An 18002-nucleotide genomic window follows, 5' to 3' on the forward strand; every position below is an offset into this window, starting at 1 on the left:
ATGCATTTTAAGGCCTTTTTGGGCTGCTAACATATACTGAACTTTCAGGGTGTAGGATGCATTTTCCGTGCCCAAAATATTTTTGAGAATTTCAGTGGTCTAGGATGCGGGTTAATACCCCTTTGAAGCTGCAAATGTTTTTGGGTCATTCAGAGCTCTCTGACAGTTTTTGGGCCACCAACATTTTCTGGACTTTAGGGGGTCTAGGATGTCTGTAAACCCCTTTTTTGGGCCTCCAAAGTTTTCAACCTTTTTGCAGGCCTAAGATGCATTTTAAGGCCTTTTTTGCCTGCTAACATATTCTGAACGTTCACGGGTGTAGGATGCATTTTCCGTGCCCAAAATATTTTTGGGAAATTCAGTTGTCTAGGATGCGGGTTAATGCCCCTTTCAGGCTGCAAATGTTTTTGGGACATTCAGAGCTCTCTGACACAGTTTTTGGGCCACAAACATTTTCTGGACTTTAGGGGGTCTAGGATGTCTGTAAAGCCCTTTTTTGGGCCTCCAAAGTTTTCAATGTTTTTACAGGCCTTAGATGCATTTTAAGGGCTTTTTTGGCTGCTAACATATACTGAACGTTCAAGGGTGTAGGATTAATTTTTTCGTCCCCAATATATTTTTGGGATTTTCAGTGGTCTAGGATGCGGGTTAATGCCCCTTTCAGGCTGCACATGTTTTTGGGACATTCAGAGCTCTCTGACACAGTTTTTGGGCCACCAATATTTTCTGGACTTTAGGGGCTCTAGGATGCCTATAAACCCCTTTTTTGGGCATCCAAAGTTTTCAACCTTTTTGCAGGCCTAAGTTGCATTTTAAGGTCTTTTTTGCCTGCTAACATATTCTGAACGTTCACGGGTGTAGGATGCATTTTCCGTGCCCAAAATATTTTTGGGAAATTCAGTCGTCTAGGAAGCGGGTTAATGCCCCTTTCAGGCTGCAAATGTTTTTGGGACATTCAGAGCTCTCTGACACAGTTTTTGGGCCACAAACATTTTCTGGAATTTAGGGGGTCTAGGATGTCTGTAAAGCCCTTTTTTGGGCCTCCAAAGTTTTCAACTTTTTTGCAGGCCTTAGAGGCATTTTAAGGGCTTTTTTGGCTGCTAACATATACTGAACGTTCAGGGGTATAGGATTCATTTTTTCGTTCCCAATATATTTTTGGGATTTTCAGTGGTCTAGGATGCGGGTTAATGCCCCTTTCAGGCTGCAAATGTTTTTGGGACATTCAGAGCTCTCTGACACAGTTTTTGGGCCAACAATATTTTCTGGACTTTAGGGGCTCTAGGATGCCTGTAAAGCCCTTTTTTGGGCATCCAAAGTTTTCAACCTTTTTGCAGGCCTAAGATGCATTTTAAGGCCTTTTTGGGCTGCTAACATATACTGAACTTTCAGGGTGTAGGATGCATTTTCCGTGCCCAAAATATTTTTGGGAAATTCAGTGGTCTAGGATGCGGGTTAATGCCCCTTTCAGGCTGCAAATGTTTTTGGGACATTCAGAGCTCTCTGGCACAGTTTTAGGCCCACCAACATTTTCTGGACTTTAGGGGGGCTCGGATGCCTGTAAACCCCTTTTTTGGGCCTTCAAAGTTTTCAACCTTTTTGCAGGCCTAAGATGCATTTTAAGGCCTTTTTTTGGGCTGCTATCATATTCTGAACTTTCAGGGGTGTAGGGTGCATTTTTCGTGCCCAAAATATTTTTGAGAATTTCAGTGGTCTACGATGCTGGTTAATGCCCCTTTCAAGCTGCAAATGTTTTTGGGGTCATTCAGAGCTCTCTGACAGTTTTTGGGCCACCAACATTTTCTGGACTTTAGGGGGTCTAGGATGTCTGTAAACCCATTTTTTGGGCCTCCAAAGTTTTCAACCTTTTTGCAGGCCTAAGATGCATTTTAAGGCCTTTTTTGCCTGCTAACATATTCTGAACGTTCACGGGTGTAGGATGCATTTTCCGTGCCCAAAATATTTTCTGGAAATTCAGTCGTTTAGGATGAGGGTTAATGCCCCTTTCAGGCTGCAAATGTTTTTGGGACATTCAGAGCTCTCTGACACAGTTTTTGGGCCACAAACATTTTCTGGACTTTAGGGGGTCTAGGATGTCTGTAAAGCCCTTTTTTGGGCCTCCAAAGTTTTCAACTTTTTTGCAGGCCTTAGAGGCATTTTAAGGGCTTTTTTGGCTGCTAACATATACTGAACGTTCAGGGGTATAGGATTCATTTTTTCGTTCCCAATATATTTTTGGGATTTTCAGTGGTCTAGGATGCGGGTTAATGCCCCTTTCAGGCTGCAAATGTTTTTGGGACATTCAGAGCTCTCTGACACTTTTTTTGGGCCACCAACATTTTCTGGACTTTAGGGGCTCTAGGATGCCTATAAACCCCTTTTTTGGGCATCCAAAGTTTTCAACCTTTTTGCAGGCCTAAGATGCATTTTAAGGCCTTTTTGGGCTGCTAACATATACTGAACTTTCAGGGTGTAGGATGCATTTTCCGTGCCCAAAATATTTTTGGGAAATTCAGTGGTCTAGGATGCTGGTTAATGCCCCTTTCAAGCTGCAAATGTTTTTGGGTCATTCAGAGCTCTCTGACAGTTTTTTGGGCCACCAACATTTTCTGGACTTTAGGGGGTCTAGGATGTCTGTAAAGCCCTTTTTTGGGCCTCCAAAGATTTCAACCTTTTTGCAGGCCTTAGATGCATTTTCAGGGCTTTTTTGGCTGCTAACATATACTGAACGTTCAAGGGTATAGGATTCATTTTTTCGTTCCCAAAATATTTTTGGGAAATTCAGTGGTCTAGGATGCAGGTTAATTCCCCTTTCAGGCTGCAAATGTTTTTGGGACATTCAGAGCTCTCTGACACAGTTTTTGGGCCACCAATATTTTCTGGACTTTAGCGGGTCTAGGATGCCTGTAAACCCCTTTTTTGGGCCTTCAAAGTTTTCAACCTTTTTGCAGGCCTAAGATGCATTTTAAGGCCTTTTTTTGGGCTGCTATCATATTCTGAACTTTCAGGGGTGTAGGATGCATTTTTCGTGCCCAAAATATTTTTGAGAATTTCAGTGGTCTAGGATGCGGGTTAATGCCCCTTTGAAGCTGCAAATGTTTTTGGGTCATTCAGAGCTCTCTGACAGTTTTTGGGCCACCAACATTTTCTGGACTTTAGGGGGTAGGATGTCTGTAAACCCCTTTTTTGGGCCTCCAAAGTTTTCAACCTTTTTGCAGGCCTAAGATGCATTTTAAGGCCTTTTTTGCCTGCTAACATATTCTGAACGTTCACGGGTGTAGGATGCATTTTCCGTGCCCAAAATATTTTTGGGAAATTCAGTCGTCTAGGATGCGGGTTAATGCCCCTTTCAGGCTGCAAATGTTTTTGGGACATTCAGAGCTCTCTGACACAGTTTTTGGGCCACAAACATTTTCTGGACTTTAGGGGGTCTAGGATGTCTGTAAAGCCCTTTTTTGGGCCTCCAAAGATTTCAACCTTTTTGCAGGCCTTAGATGCATTTTCAGGGCTTTTTTGGCTGCTAACATATACTGAACGTTCAAGGGTATAGGATTCATTTTTTCGTTCCCAAAATATTTTTGGGAAATTCAGTGGTCTAGGATGCGGGTTAATGCCCCCTTCAGGCTGCAAATGTTTTTGGGACATTCAGAGCTGTCTGACACAGTTTTTGGGCCACAAATATTTTCTGGACTTTAGGGGCTCTAGGATGCCTGTAAACCACTTTTTTGGGCATCCAAAGTTTTCAACCTTTTTGCAGGCCTAAGATGCATTTTAAGGCCTTTTTGGGCTGCTAACATATACTGAACTTTCAGGGTGTAGGATGCATTTTCCGTGCCCAAAATATTTTTGGGAAATTCAGTGGTCTAGGATGCGGGTTAATACCCCTTTCAGGCTGTAAATGTTTTTGGGACATTCAGAGCTCTCTGAAACAGTTTTTGGGCCACCAACATTTTCTGGACTTTAGGGGGTCTAGGATGCCTGTAAACCCCTTTTTTTGGCCTTCAAAGTTTTCAACCTTTTTGCAGGCCTAAAATGCATTTTAAGGCCTTTTTTGGGCTGCTATCATATTCTGAACTTTCAGGGGTGTAGGATGCATTTTTTGTGCCCAAAATATTTTTGAGAATTTCAGTGGTCTAGGATGCGGGTTAATGCCCCTTTGAAGCTGCAAATGTTTTTGGGTCATTCAGAGCTCTCTGACAGTTTTTGGGCCACCAATATTTTCTGGACTTTAGGGGGTCTAGGATGTCTGTAAACCCCTTTTTTGGGCCTCCAAAGTTTTCAACCTTTTTGCAGGCCTAAGATGCATTTTAAGGCCTTTTTTGCCTGCTAACATATTCTGAACGTTCACGGGTGTAGGATGCATTTTCCGTGCCCAAAATATTTTTGAGAATTTCAGTGGTCTAGGATGCGGGTTAATGCCCCTTTCAGGCTGCAAATGTTTTTGGGACATTCAGAGCTCTCTGACGCAGTTTTTGGGCCACCAATATTTTCTGGACTTTAGGGGCTCTAGGATGCCTATAAACCCCTTTTTTGGGCATCCAAAGTTTTCAACCTTTTTGCAGGCCTAAGTTGCATTTTAAGGCCTTTTTGGGATGCTAACATATACTGAACTTTCAGGGTGTAGGATGCATTTTCCGTGCCCAAAATATTTTTGGGAAATTCAGTCGTCTAGGATGCGGGTTAATGCCCCTTTCAGGCTGCAAATGTTTTTGGGACATTCAGAGCTCTCTGACACAGTTTTTGGGCCACAAACATTTTCTGGACTTTAGGGGGTCTAGGATGTCTGTAAAGCCGTTTTTTGGGCCTCCAAAGTTTTCAACCTTTTTGCAGGCCTAAGATGCATTTTAAGGCCTTTTTTGCCTGCTAACATATTCTGAACGTTCACGGGTGTAGGATGCATTTTCCGTGCCCAAAATATTTTTGGGAAATTCAGTTGTCTAGGATGCGGGTTAATGCCCCTTTCAAGCTGCAAATGTTTTTGGGGTCATTCAGAGCTCTCTGACAGTTTTTGGGCCACAAACATTTTCTGGACTTTAGGGGCTCTAGGATGCCTGTAAACCCCTTTTTTGGGCATCCAAAGTTTTCAACCTTTTTGCAGGCCTATGATGCATTTTCAGACCTTTTTGGGCTGCTAACATATACTGAACTTTCAGGGTGTAGGATGCATTTTCGTGCCCTAAATATTTTTGGGAAATTCAGTGGTCTAGGATGCTGGTTAATGCCCCTTTCAAGCTGCAAATGTTTTTTTTCATTCAGAGCTCTCTGACAGTTTTTGGGCCACCAACATTTTCTGGACTTTAGGGGGTCTAGGATGTCTGTAAACCCCTTTTTTGGGCCTCCAAAGTTTTCAACCTTTTTGCAGGCCTAAGATGCATTTTAAGGCCTTTATTGCCTGCTAACATATTCTGAACGTTCACGGGTGTAGGATGCATTTTCCGTGCCCAAAATATTTTTGGGAAATTCAGTTGTCTAGGATGCGGGTTAATGCCCCTTTCAGGCTGCAAATGTTTTTGGGACATTCAGAGCTCTCTGACACAGTTTTTGGGCCACAAACATTTTCTGGACTTTAGGGGGTCTAGGATGTCTGTAAAGCCCTTTTTTGGGCCTCCAAAGTTTTCAATGTTTTTACAGGCCTTAGATGCATTTTAAGGGCTTTTTTGGATGCTAACATATACTGAACGTTCAGGGGTATAGGATTCATTTTTTTGTTCCCAATATATTTTTGGGATTTTCAGTGGTCTAGGATGCGGGTTAATGCCCCTTTCAGGCTGCAAATGTTTTTGGGACATTCAGAGCTCTCTGACACAGTTTTTGGGCCACCAACATTTTCTGGACTTTAGGGGGTCTAGGATGCCTGTAAACCCCTTTTTTGGGCCTTAAAAGTTTTCAACCTTTTTGCAGGCCTAAGATGCATTTTAAGGCCTTTTTTGGGCTGCTAACATATACTGAACTTTCAGGGGTGTAGGATGCATTTTTGGTGCCCAATATATTTTTGAGAATTTCAGTGGTCTAGGATGCGGGTTAATGCCCCTTTCAAGCTGCAAATGTTTTTGGGTCATTCAGAGCTCTCTGACAGTTTTTGGGCCACCAACATTTTCTGGACTTTAGGGGGTCTAGGATGTCTGTAAACCCCTTTTTTGGGCCTCCAAAGTTTTCAACATTTTTGCAGGCCTAAGATGCATTTTAAGGCCTTTTTTGCCTGCTAACATATTCTGAACGTTCACGGGTGTAGGATGCATTTTCCGTGCCCAAAATATTTTTGAGAATTTCAGTGGTCTAGGATGCGGGTTAATGCCCCTTTCAGGCTGCAAATGTTTTTGGGACATTCAGAGCTCTCTGACACAGTTTTTGGGCCACAAACATTTTCTGGACTTTAGGGGGTCTAGGATGTCTGTAAACCCCTTTTTTGGGCCTCCAAAGTTTTCAACCTTTTTGCAGGGCTAAGATGCATTTTAAGGCCTTTTTTGCCTGCTAACATATTCTAAACGTTCACGGGTGTAGGATGCATTTTCCGTGCCCAAAATGTTTTTGGGAAATTCAGTCGTCTAGGATGCGGGTTAATGCCCTTTTCAGGCTGCAAATGTTTTTGGGACATTCAGAGCTCTCTGACACAGTTTTTGGGCCACAAACATTTTCTGGACTTTAGGGGGTCTAGGATGTCTGTAAAGCCCTTTTTTGGGCCTCCAAAGTTTTCAACCTTTTTGCAGGCCTTAGATGCATTTTAAGGGCTTTTTTGGCTGCTAACATATACTGAACCTTCAAGGGTATAGGATTCATTTTTTCGTCCCTAATATATTTTTGGGATTTTCAGTGGTCTAGGATGCGGGTTAATGCCCCTTTCAGGCTGCAAATGATTTTGGGACATTCAGAGCTCTCTGACACAGTTTTTGGGCCACCAATATTTTCTGGACTTTAGGGGCTCTAGGATGCCTATAAACCCCTTTTTTGGGCATCCAAAGTTTTCAACCTTTTTGCAGGCCTAAGATGCATTTTAAGGCCTTTTTGGGCAGCTAACATATACTGAACTTTCAGGGTGTAGGATGCATTTTCCGTGCCCAAAATATTTTTGGGAAATTCAGTGGTCTAGGATGCGGGTTAATGCCCCTTTCAGGCTGCAAATGTTTTTTGGACATTCAGAGCTCTCTGACACAGTTTTTGGGCCACCAACATTTTCTGGACTTTAGGGGCTCTAGGATGCCTGTAAACCCCTTTTTTGGGCCTCCAAAGTTTTCAACCTTTTTGCAGGCCTAAGATGCATTTTAAGGCCTTTTTTGCCTGCTAACATATTCTGAACGTTCACGGGTGTAGGATGCATTTTCCGTGCCCAAAATATTTTTGGGAAATTCAGTTGTCTAGGATGCGGGTTAATGCCCCTTTCAAGCTTAAAAATGTTTTTGGGGTAATTCAAAGCTCTCTGAAGGTTTTTGGGCCACCAACATTTTCTGGACTTTAGGGGGTCTAGGATGTCTGTAAAGCCCTTTTTTGGGCCTCCAAAGTTTTCAACCTTTTTGCAGGCCTTAGATGCATTTTAAGGGCTTTTTTGGCTGCTAACATATACTGAACCTTCAAGGGTATAGGATTCATTTTTTCGTCCCTAATATATTTTTGGGATTTTCAGTGGTCTAGGATGCGGGTTAATGCCCCTTTCAAGCTGCAAATGTTTTTGGGTCATTCAGAGCTCTCTGACAGTTTTTGGGCCACCAACATTTTCTGGACTTTAGGGGGTCTAGGATGTCTGTAAACCCCTTTTTTGGGCCTCCAAAATTTTCAACCTTTTTGCAGGGCTAAGATGCATTTTAAGGCCTTTTTTGCCTGCTAACATATTCTGAACGTTCACGGGTGTAGGATGCATTTTCCGTGCCCAAAATATTTTTGGGAAATTCAGTGGTCTAGGATGCGGGTTAATGCCCCTTTCAAGCTGCAAATGTTTTTGGGGGTCATTCAGAGCTCTCTGACAGTTTTTGGGCCACCAACATTTTCTGGACTTTAGGGGGTCTAGGATGTCTGTAAACCCCTTTTTTGGGCCTCCAAAATTTTCAACCTTTTTGCAGGGCTAAGATGCATTTTAAGGCCTTTTTTGCCTGCTAACATATTCTGAACGTTCACGGGTGTAGGATGCATTTTCCGTGCCCAAAATATTTTTGGGAAATTCAGTGGTCTAGGATGCGGGTTAATGCCCCTTTCAGGCTGCAAATGTTTTTTGGACATTCAGAGCTCTCTGACACAGTTTTTGGGCCACCAACATTTCCTGGACTTTAGGGGGTCTAGGATGCCTGTAAACCCCTTTTATGGGCCTTCAAAGTTTTCAAGCTTTTTGCAGGCCTAAGATTCATTTTAAGGCCTTTTTTTGGGCTGCTATCATATTCTGAACTTTCAGGGGTGTAGGATGCATTTTTCGTGCCCAAAATATTTTTGAGAATTTCAGTAGTCTAGGATGCTGGTTAATGCCCCTTTCAAGCTGCAAATGTTTTTGGGTCATTCAGAGCTCTCTGACAGTTTTGGGCCACAAATATTTTCTGGACTTTAGGGGGTCTAGGATGTCTGTAAACCCTTTTTTTGGGCCTCCAAAGTTTTCAACCTTTTTGCAGGCCTATTATGCATTTTAAGACCTTTTTGGGCTGCTAACATATACTGAACTTTCAGGGTGTAGGATGCATTTTCGTGCCCTAAAATTTTTGGGAAATTCAGTGGTCTTGGATGCTGGTTAATGCCCCTTTCAAGCTGCAAATGTTTTTGGGTCATTCAGAGCTGTCTGACAGTTTTTGGGCCACCAACATTTTCTGGACTTTAGGGGGTCTAGGATGTCTGTAAACCCCTTTTTTGGGCCTCCAAAGTTTTCAACCTTTTTGCAGGCCTAAGATGCATTTTAAGGCCTTTTTTGCCTGCTAACATATTCTGAACGTTCACGGGTGTAGGATGCATTTTCCGTGCCCAAAATATTTTTGGGAAATTCAGTTGTCTAGGATGCGGGTTAATGCCCCTTTCAAGCTGCAAATGTTTTGGGGGTCATTCAGAGCTCTCTGGCAGTTTTTGGGCCACCAACATTTTCTGGACTTTAGGGGGTCTAGGATGTCTGTAAACCCCTTTTTTGGGCCTCCAAAATGTTCAACCTTTTTGCAGGGCTAAGATGCATTTTAAGGCCTTTTTTGCCTGCTAACATATTCTGAACGTTCACGGGTGTAGGATGCATTTTCCGTGCCCAAAATATTTTTGGGAAATTCAGTGGTCTAGGATGCGGGTTAATGCCCCTTTCAGGCTGCAAATGTTTTTTGGACATTCAGAGCTCTCTGACACAGTTTTTGGGCCACCAACATTTTCTGGACTTTAGGGGGTCTAGGATGTCTGTAAAGCCCTTTTTTGGGCCTCCAAAGTTTTCAACCTTTTTGCAGGCCTAAGATGCATTTTAAGGCCTTTTTTGCCTGCTAACATATTCTGAACGTTCACGGGTGTAGGATGCATTTTCCGTGCCCAAAATATTTTTGGGAAATTCAGTTGTCTAGGATGCGGGTTAATGCCCCTTTCAGGCTGCAAATGTTTTTGGGACATTCAGAGCTCTCTGACACAGTTTTTGGGCCACAAACATTTTCTGGACTTTAGGGGGTCTAGGATGTCTGTAAAGCCCTTTTTTGGGCCTCCAAAGTTTTCAACCTTTTTGCAGGCCTTAGATGCATTTTCAGGGCTTTTTTGGCTGCTAACATATACTGAACGTTCAAGGGTATAGGATTCATTTTTTCGTTCCCAAAATATTTTTGGGAAATTCAGTGGTCTAGGATGCGGGTTAATGCCCCTTTCAGGCTGCAAATGTTTTTGGGAAATTCAGAGCTCTCTGACACAGTTTTTGGGCCACCAATATTTTCTGGACTTTAGGGGCTCTAGGATGCCTGTAAACCCCTTTTTTGGGCATCCAAAGTTTTCAACCTTTTTGCAGGCCTATGATGCATTTTAAGACCTTTTTGGGCTGCTAACATATACTGAACTTTCAGGGTGTAGGATGCATTTTCGTGCCCTAAATATTTTTGGGAAATTCAGTGGTCTAGGATGCTGGTTAATGCCCCTTTCAAGCTGCAAATGTTTTTGGGTTATTCAGAGCTCTCTGACAGTTTTTGGGCCACCAACATTTTCTGGACTTTAGGGGGTCTAGGATGTCTGTAAACCCCTTTTTTGGGCCTCCAAAGTTTTCAACCTTTTTGCAGGCCTAAGATGCATTTTAAGGCCTTTTTTGCCTGCTAACATATTCTGAACGTTCACGGGTGTAGGATGCATTTTCCGTGCCCAAAATATTTTTGGGAAATTCAGTTGTCTAGGATGCGGGTTAATGCCCCTTTCAGGCTGCAAATGTGTTTGGGACATTCAGAGCTCTCTGACACAGTTTTTGGGCCACAAACATTTTCTGGAATTTAGGGGGTCTAGGATGTCTGTAAAGCCCTTTTTTGGGCCTCCAAAGTTTTCAATGTTTTTACAGGCCTTAGATGCATTTTAAGGGCTTTTTTGGCTGCTAACATATACTGAACGTTCAGGGGTATAGGATTCATTTTTTCGTTCCCAATATATTTTTGGGATTTTCAGTGGTCTAGGATGCGGGTTAATGCCCCTTTCAGGCTGCAAATGTTTTTGGGACATTCAGAGCTCTCTGACACAGTTTTTGGGCCACCAACATTTTCTGGACTTTAGGGGGTCTAGGATGCCTGTAAACCCCTTTTTTGGGCCTTAAAAGTTTTCAACCTTTTTGCAGGCCTAAGATGCATTTTAAAGCCTTTTTTGGGCTGCTAACATATACTGAACTTTTAGGGGTGTAGGATGCATTTTTGGTGCCCAATATATTTTTGAGAATTTCAGTGGTCTAGGATGCGGGTTAATGCCCCTTTCAAGCTGCAAATGTTTTTGGGTCATTCAGAGCTCTCTGACAGTTTTTGGGCCACCAAAAGTTGCTGGACTTTAGGGGGTCTAGGATGTCTGTAAAGCCCTTTTTTGGGCCTCCAAAGTTTTCAACTTTTTTGCAGGCCTTAGATGCATTTTAAGGGCTTTTTTGGCTGCTAACATATACTGAACGTTCAGGGGTATAGGATTCATTTTTTCGTTCCCAATATATTTTTGGGATTTTCAGTGGTCTAGGATGTGGGTTAATGCCCCTTTCAGGCTGCAAATGTTTTTGGGACATTCAGAGCTCTCTGACACAGTTTTTGGGCCACCAACATTTTCTGGACTTTAGGGGGTCTAGGATGCCTGTAAACCCCTTTTTTTGGCCTTCAAAGTTTTCAACCTTTTTGAAGGCCTAAGATGCATTTTAAGGCCTTTTTTGGGCTGCTAACATATACTGAACATTCAGGGGTGTAGGATGCATTTTTCGTGCCCAAAATATTTTTGGAAATTCAGTCGTCTAGGATGCGGGTTATTGCCCCTATCAGGCTGCAAATGTTTTTGGGACATTCAGAGCTCTCTGGACTTTAGGGGGTCTAGGATGTCTGTAAAGCCCTTTTTTGGGCCTCCAAAGTTTTCAACCTTTTTGCAGGCCTAAGATGCATTTTAAGGCCTTTTTGGGCTGCTAACATATACTGAACTTTCAGGGTGTAGGATGCATTTTCCGTGCCCAAAATATTTTTAAGAATTTCAGTGGTCTAGGATGCGGGTTAATACCCCTTTGAAGCTGCAAATGTTTTTGGGTCATTCAGAGCTCTCTGACAGTTTTTGGGCCACCAACATTTTCTGGACTTTAGGGGGTCTAGGATGTCTGTAAACCCCTTTTTTGGGCCTCCAAAGTTTTCAACCTTTTTGCAGGCCTAAGATGCATTTTAAGGCCTTTTTTGCCTGCTAACATATTCTGAACGTTCACGGGTGTAGGATGCATTTTCCGTGCCCAAAATATTTTTGGGAAATTCAGTTGTCTAGGATGCAGGTTAATGCCCCTTTCAGGCTGCAAATGTTTTTGGGACATTCAGAGCTCTCTGACACAGTTTTTGGGCCACAAACATTTTCTGGACTTTAGGGGGTCTAGGATGTCTGTAAAGCCCTTTTTTGGGCCTCCAAAGTTTTCAATGTTTTTACAGGCCTTAGATGCATTTTAGGGCTTTTTTGGCTGTTAACATATACTGAACGTTCAAGGGTGTAGGATTCATTTTTTCGTCCCCAATATATTTTTGGGATTTTCAGTGGTCTAGGATGCGGGTTAATGCCCCTTTCAGGCTGCAAATGTTTTTGGGACATTCAGAGCTCTCTGACACAGTTTTTGGGCCACGAATATTTTCTGGACTTTAGGGGCTCTAGGATGCCTATAAACCCCTTTTTTGGGCATCCAAAGTTTTCAACCTTTTTGCAGGCCTAAGTTGCATTTTAAGGCCTTTTTTGGGCTGCTAACATATACTGAACTTTCAGGGTGTAGGATGCATTTTCCGTGCCCAAAATATTTTTGGGAAATTCAGTGGTCTAGGATGCGGGTTAATGCCCCTTTCAGGCTGCAAATGTTTTTGGGACATTCAGAGCTCTCTGACACAGTTTTTGGGCCACCAACATTTTCTGGACTTTAGGGGGTCTAGGATGCCTGTAAACCCCTTTTTTGGGCCTTCAAAGTTTTCAACCTTTTTGCAGGCCTAAGATGCATTTTAAGGTCTTTTTTGCCTGCTAACATATTCTGAACGTTCACGGGTGTAGGATGCATTTTCCGTGCCCAAGATATTTTTGGGAAATTCAGTCGTCTAGAATGCGGGTTAATGCCCCTTTCAGGCTGCAAATGTTTTTGGGACATTCAGAGCTCTCTGACACAGTTTTTGGGCCACAAACATTTTCTGGAATTTAGGGGGTCTAGGATGTCTGTAAAGCCCTTTTTTGGGCCTCCAAAGTTTTCAACTTTTTTGCAGGCCTTAGAGGCATTTTAAGGGCTTTTTTGGCTGCTAACATATACTGAACGTTCAGGGGTATAGGATTCATTTTTTCGTTCCCAATATATTTTTGGGATTTTCAGTGGTCTAGGATGCGGGTTAATGCCCCTTTCAGGCTGCAAATGTTTTTGGGACATTCAGAGCTCTCTGACACAGTTTTTGGGCCACCAATATTTTCTGGACTTTAGGGGCTCTAGGATGCCTGTAAAGCCCTTTTTTGGGCATCCAAAGTTTTCAACCTTTTTGCAGGCCTAAGATGCATTTTAAGGCCTTTTTGGGCTGCTAACATATACTGAACTTTCAGGGTGTAGGATGCATTTTCTGTGCCCAAAATATTTTTGGGAAATTCAGTGGTCTAGGATGCGGGTTAATGCCCCTTTTAGGCTGCAAATGTTTTTTGGACATTCAGAGCTCTCTGACACAGTTTTTGGGCCACCAACATTTTCTGGACTTTAGGGGGTCTAGGATGCTTGTAAACCCCTTTTTTTGGGCCTTCAAAGTTTTCAACCTTTTTGCAGGCCTAAGATGCATTTAAAGGCCTTTTTTTGGGCTTCTATCATATTCTGAATTTTCAGGGGTGTAGGATGCATTTTTCGTGCCCAAAATATTTTTGAGAATTTCAGTGGTCTAGGATGCGGGTTAATGCCCCTTTCAAGCTGCAAATGTTTTTGGGTCATTCAGAGCTCTCTGACAGTTTTTGGGCCACCAACATTTTCTGGACTTTAGGGGGTCTAGGATGTCTGTAAACCCCTTTTTTGGGCCTCCAAAGTTTTCAACCTTTTTGCAGGCCTAAGATGCATTTTAAGGCCTTTTTTGCCTGCTAACATATTCTGAACGTTCACGGGTGTAGGATGCATTTTCCGTGCCCAAAATATTTTTTTGAAAATTCAGTCGTGTAGGATGCGGGTTAATGCCCCTTTCAGGCTGCAAATGTTTTTGGGATATTCAGAGCTCTCTGACACAGTTTTTGAGCCACAAACATTTTCTGGACTTTAGGGGGTCTAGGATGTCTGTAAAGCCCTTTTTTGGGCCTCCAAAGTTTTCAACCTTTTTGCAGGCCTAAGATGCATTTTAAGGCCTTTTTTGGGCTGCTAACATATACTGAACATTCAAGGGTATAGGATTCATTTTTTCGTCCCCAATATATTTTTGGGATTTTCAGTGGTCTAGGATGCGGGTTAATATCCCTTTCAGGCTGCAAATGTTTTTGGGACATTCAGAGCTCTCTGACACAGTTTTTGGGCCACCAATATTTTCTGGACTTTAGGGGCTCTAGGATGCCTATAAACCCCTTTTTCGGGCATCCAAAGTTTTCAACCTTTTTGCAGGCCTAAGATGCATTTTAAGGCCTTTTTGGGGTGCTAACATATACTGAACTTTCAGGGTGTAGGATGCATTTTCCGTGCCCAAAATATTTTTGGGAAATTCAGTGGTCTAGGATGCGGGTTAATGCCCCTTTCAGGCTGCAAATGTTTTTTGGACATTCAGAGCTCTCTGACACAGTTTTTGGGCCACCAACATTTTCTGGACTTTAGGGGGTCTAGGATGCCTGTAAACCCCTTTTTTGGGCCTTCAAAGTTTTCAACCTTTTTGCAGGCCTAAGATGCATTTTAAGGCCTTTTTTGCCTGCTAACATATTCTGAAAGTTCACGGGTGTAGGATGCATTTTCCTTGCCCAAAATATTTTTTGGAAATTCAGTCGTCTAGGATGCGGGTTAATGCCCCTTTCAGGCTGCAAATGTTTTTGGGGTCATTCAGAGCTCTCTGACAGTTTTTGGGCCACCAACATTTTCTGGACTTTAGGGGGTCTAGGATGTCTGTAAAGCCCTTTTTTGGGCCTCCAAAGTTTTCAATGTTTTTACAGGCCTTAGATGCATTTTAAGGGCTTTTTTGGCTGCTAACATATACTGAACGTTCAGGGGTATAGGATTCATTTTTTCGTTCCCAATATATTTTTGGGATTTTCAGTGGTCTAGGATGCGGGTTAATGCCCCTTTCAGGCTGCAAATGTTTTTGGGACATTCAGAGCTCTCTGACACAGTTTTTGGGCCACCAACATTTTCTGGACTTTAGGGGGTCTAGGATGTCTGTAAAGCCCTTTTTTGGGCCTCCAAAGTTTTCAACCTTTTTGCAGGCCTAAGATGCATTTTAAGGCCTTTTTGGGCTGCTAACATATACTGAACTTTCAGGGTGTAGGATGCATTTCCCGTGCCCAAAATATTTTTGAGAATTTCAGTGGTCTAGGATGCGGGTTAATACCCCTTTGAAGCTGCAAATGTTTTTGGGTCATTCAGAGCTCTCTGACAGTTTTTGGGCCACCAACATTTTCTGGACTTTAGGGGGTCTAGGATGTCTGTAAACCCTTTTTTTGGGCCTCCAAAGTTTTCAACCTTTTTGCAGGCCTAAGATGCATTTTAAGGCCTTTTTTGCCTGCTAACATATTCTGAACGTTCACGGGTGTAGGATGCATTTTCCGTGCCCAAAATATTTTTGGGAAATTCAGTTGTCTAGGATGCGGGTTAATGCCCCTTTCAGGCTGCAAATGTTTTTGGGACATTCAGAGCTCTCTGACACAGTTTTTGGGCCACAAACATTTTCTGGACTTTAGGGGGTCTAGGATGTCTGTAAAGCCCTTTTTTGGGCCTCCAAAGTTTTCAATGTTTTTGCAGGCCTTAGAGGCATTTTAAGGGCTTTTTTTGGCTGCTAACATATACTGAACGTTCAGGGGTATAGGATTCATTTTTTCGTTCCCAATATATTTTTGGGATTTTCAGTGGTCTAGGATGCGGGTTAATGCCCCTTTCAGGCTGCAAATGTTTTTGGGACATTCAGAGCTCTCTGACACAGTTTTTGGGCCACCAATATTTTCTGGACTTTAGGGGCTCTAGGATGCCTGTAAAGCCCTTTTTTGGGCATCCAAAGTTTTCAACCTTTTTGCAGGCCTAAGATGCATTTTAAGGCCTTTTTGGGCTGCTAACATATACTGAACTTTCAGGGTGTAGGATGCATTTTCCGTGCCCAAAATATTTTTGGGAAATTCAGTGGTCTAGGATGCGGGTTAATGCCCCTTTCAGGCTGCAAATGTTTTTGGGACATTCAGAGCTCTCTGGCACAGTTTTAGGCCCACCAACATTTTCTGGACTTTAGGGGGGCTAGGATGCCTGTAAACCCCTTTTTTGGGCCTTCAAAGTTTTCAACCTTTTTGCAGGCCTAAGATGCATTTTAAGGCCTTTTTTTGGGCTGCTATCATATTCTGAACTTTCAGGGGTGTAGGGTGCATTTTTCGTGCCCAAAATATTTTTGAGAATTTCAGTGGTCTACGATGCTGGTTAATGCCCCTTTCAAGCTGCAAATGTTTTTGGGGTCATTCAGAGCTCTCTGACAGTTTTTGGGCCACCAACATTTTCTGGACTTTAGGGGGTCTAGGATGTCTGTAAACCCCTTTTTTGGGCCTCCAAAGTTTTCAACCTTTTTGCAGGCCTAAGATGCATTTTAAGGCCTTTTTTGCCTGCTACCATATTCTGAACGTTCACGGGTGTAGGATGCATTTTCCGTGCCCAAAATATTTTCTGGAAATTCAGTCGTCTAGGATGAGGGTTAATGCCCCTTTCAGGCTGCAAATGTTTTTGGGACATTCAGAGCTCTCTGACACAGTTTTTGGGCCACAAACATTTTCTGGACTTTAGGGGGTCTAGGATGTCTGTAAAGCCCTTTTTTGGGCCTCCAAAGTTTTCAACTTTTTTGCAGGCCTTAGAGGCATTTTAAGGGCTTTTTTGGCTGCTAACATATACTGAACGTTCAGGGGTATAGGATTCATTTTTTCGTTCCCAATATATTTTTTGGATTTTCAGTGGTCTAGGATGCGGGTTAATGCCCCTTTCAGGCTGCAAATGTTTTTGGGACATTCAGAGCTCTCTGACACTTTTTTTGGGCCACCAACATTTTCTGGACTTTAGGGGCTCTAGGATGCCTGTAAACCCCTTTTTTGGGCATCCAAAGTTTTCAACCTTTTTGCAGGCCTAAGATGCATTTTAAGGCCTTTTTGGGCTGCTAACATATACTGAACTTTCAGGGTGTAGGATGCATTTTCCGTGCCCAAAATATTTTTGGGAAATTCAGTGGTCTAGGATGCTGGTTAATGCCCCTTTCAAGCTGCAAATGTTTCTGGGTCATTCAGAGCTCTCTGACAGTTTTTGGGCCACCAACATTTTCTGGACTTTAGGGGGTCTAGGATGTCTGTAAACCCCTTTTTTGGGCCTCCAAAGTTTTCAACCTTTTTGCAGGCCTAAGATGCATTTTAAGGCCTTTTTTGCCTGCTAACATATTATGAACGTTCACGGGTGTAGGATGCATTTTCCGTGCCCAAAATATTTTTGGGAAATTCAGTCGTCTAGGATGCGGGTTAATGCCCCTTTCAGGCTGCAAATGTTTTTGGGACATTCAGAGCTCTCTGACACAGTTTTTGGGCCACAAACATTTTCTGGACTTTAGGGGGTCTAGGATGTCTGTAAAGCCCTTTTTGGGCCTCCAAAGTTTTCAATGTTTTTACAGGCCTTAGATGCATTTAAAGGGTTTTTTTGGCTGCTAACATATACTGAACGTTCAAGGGTATAGGATTCATTTTTTCGTTCCCAAAATATTTTTGGGAAATTCAGTGGTCTAGGATGCGGGTTAATGCCCCCTTCAGGCTGCAAATGTTTTTGGGACATTCAGAGCTCTCTGACACAGTTTTTGGGCCACCAACATTTTCTGGACTTTAGGGGGTCTAGGATGCCTGTAAACCCCTTTTTTTGGCCTTCAAAGTTTTCAACCTTTTTGCAGGCCTAAGATGCATTTTAAGGCCTTTTTTGGGCTGCTAACATATACTGAACTTTCAGGGGTGTAGGATGCATTTTTCGTGCCCAAAATATTTTTGGAAATTCAGTCGTCTAGGATGCGGGTTATTGCCCCTTTCAGGCTGCAAATGTTTTTGGGACATTCAGAGCTCTCTGACACAGTTTTTGGGCCACAAACATTCTCTGGACTTTAGGGGGTCTAGGATGTCTGTAAAGCCCTTTTTTGGGCCTCCAAAGTTTTCAACCTTTTTGCAGGCCTTAGATGCATTTTAAGGGCTTTTTTTGGCTGCTAACA

Source organism: Ambystoma mexicanum, chromosome 14 (assembly GCF_040938575.1).
Source record: "Ambystoma mexicanum isolate Mex_15411 chromosome 14, UKY_AmexF1_1, whole genome shotgun sequence".
Taxonomy (NCBI): Eukaryota; Metazoa; Chordata; class Amphibia; order Caudata; family Ambystomatidae; genus Ambystoma; species Ambystoma mexicanum.